Genomic DNA, 2,772 nt, shown 5'->3' on the forward strand with positions numbered 1-2,772 from the left:
TCAAGTGGCATAAATGTTACTCAGTGGATCTAAGCAAAGGATATTTGGGCCTCATGTACAATTTTTATTCCTGCAACTCTGTAAGTCTGAAATCACTGGGTTGGCCAAAAGGTTTTCTGTAACATCTTAGGAAAAACTTAAACAAACTTTGTGTCCAACACAATATTTCCAAATAAAATTCATTTATTTTAAAAAGAAAATGACTACAGCAGTAATTCTCAGCCTTCACTGCACTCTGGACACCACAAGCCACCTCAGAAGCTCTGGGATTCCAGGCATCTGTATTCTTACAAGATCCCCCAGTGATTCCAGTGTGCAGACAAGGGTGGGAAATGCTGGTCCAGTGGGAGAGCTCATTTATTAAATGTAGGTATAAAAAGTGGCTCTTTTGCACTCTAGAGAATAAGCCCTGGGGAACAGGTCTCAGGGTAATGCAAACTCCCAGTCTCAGCTCCATGTGGTATGGCAGAGACCCTGGAGATATTAAGTAGGTAGGTGGTGGTGGTGGTGGTTTAGTCGCTAAGTCGTGTCTGACTCTTGTGACTCCATGCCAGGCTCCTCTGTCCATGGTATTTTCCAAGGCAAGAATACTGGAGTGGGTTGCCATTCCCTTCTCCAGGGTATCTTCCCAATTCAGGAATCGAACCCAGGTCTCCTGCATTGCAGGCAGATTCTTTACCAACTGAGCTACCAGGGAAGCCAGAGTAGGTAGGTAGTAAGTGAAATTTGTATGGATCCAGTCAACATGGAGAGATTACCGATCCAGAGCTTCCCAAAGGAATAAGGCATTTCCGTGACTATGCCAGGAATTAAGCACAATTTAGAGCTGACAGCAACTAGGATAGTTTAACTGGACCCAGAGCTACCATCTCCCCTTGTCTTTTTGGCTCCACTGTTAGCATAATGGGTTTGGGTCTGGCTGACAGAGCACAGGAGAGGATGTTGCTCTCTCACCAGGCAACCTGGGGAATGAGTGAAGAGGGTGGTATGGAATTAGTTTCTTGGGCAAGTTCAAGAAGTGGGTTACTAATTGGCCTATTTTCCCAAAGCATTTTCCTACTCTGGAGGCTCATCTAGGTACATCTTGCAGAAAGAGCTGAGGGCAACCAACATTCCAGCTACTTCTCACCTCAGCTCCAACCTGTGACAGAGCAGCCACAGAATGGTACATATGGAAAACTGGAAGCAAGGATAGGGAGACACGGCTGGGGGATGGGGAAGGTGCTAATCAAAGGCCCAAAGACAAGCAAAACATTCCTGTCTAACATGCAACAGACAGGAACAGGAGACAGGTTCGGTCAGCAGAACATAGCCAATCTCCTCCTACTCAGTTCAGTCACTCAGTCGTATCTGACTCTTTGCGACCCCATGGACCGCAGCACGCCAGGCCTCCCTGTCCTTCACTAACTTCTGGAGCTTGCTCAAACTCATGTCCATTGAGTCGGTGATGCCATCCAACCATCTCATCCTGTCGTCCCTTTCTCCTTCTGCCTTCAATCTTTCCCAGCATCAGGGTCTTTTCCAATGAGTCAGTTGTTTGCATCAGCTGGCCAAAGGATTGGAGTTTCAGCTTCAGCATCAGTCCTTCCAATGAATATTCGGGACTGATTTCCTTTAGGATGGACTGGTTCATTTTCATCAAGAGGCTCTTTAGTTCCTCTTCATTTTCTGCCAGAAGGGTGGTGTCACAATCTCCTACAGTTCTCTAAAATCAACCACGTTTTGGTTAACTTGCACTTTGTGAACAGAAATTAGTCTCTACTCCTCTCCTTTCTCACATCATCTCCATTTTCAGGCAGGACAGACTTGCATAGTACTTAGGCTTCTCAAAATTGATGGATCCAAAACTGAACAGGAACTCATGTCCCTAGATATGATCCTTACTGGCTCCCGATCCCTGTAACTAATTCTGTTTTCCCAGTTGACTGAGCCAGAAACCTGGGACTCACCCTCAAATCCTTCTATCCTTCCCCTTTCTCTCTGCCCAGTGATCAAATTCCACCATTCTCCCCTACTCCAAACTCCTCCCGAGACCACCTCCACCAACAGAGCCCCACTCCAAAGAGTTCCCGAGTTCTCTCCTAAACCGCCATATCCGCACCGCACTGAAGGCTGCCTGGCCCTCCAGCCCGTCCCCATGGCCACAGGGTGGCTATGACAGGTCCACCTGCACCGCCACCACGCTCACACGACTGCCTCCACCTTCAAGTGAACCTGGCCTCCAAAGCATGTCAAGGAAGACCCGAGAAGACCTACGTTGTACCCCACTTCTTTCCCCAGCATTATTTCCAGCTCCAGGCACAGAGAGTTCCTTGTGGCTGCCTACATACCCCATCCCATCTCACACTCCTGTGTAACCTCTACTATGAAGTCTATCTAAGCCTCTGGGCTTGGGCCTCTCCTCCAGAAGTTGCCTCTGACCTCTCCAGGCATCTCCTTCCGGCTCCCATTTTTTTGTCACTACAATCACTGCACTGTATGAGAACTATCTCCTGCTGTAAATTCTGTGATACTAGCACTCCACATTCCTTGAAGAGGACGGCGCCATCACTGTATCCCCAGTGCCACGCATTCAGCAGGTGCGCCATATCTGCAGGATGTACTGGACTCAAAAGCATCTCTAGGTTTGTCAATGCCAAGGTCTTTCTAATTTTGCAACAGATATAATGGGAACACATGCAAATCATAATGAACTACAGATAGCACCAACATGTAAAACATTATACTGCTGCTCTGGAATTGAAGTGTCTCCAAATAATTAAAAACTACATG

The sequence above is a fragment of the Budorcas taxicolor genome, chromosome 21, assembly GCF_023091745.1.
Source record: "Budorcas taxicolor isolate Tak-1 chromosome 21, Takin1.1, whole genome shotgun sequence".
In the NCBI taxonomy this organism is placed as follows: domain Eukaryota; kingdom Metazoa; phylum Chordata; class Mammalia; order Artiodactyla; family Bovidae; genus Budorcas; species Budorcas taxicolor.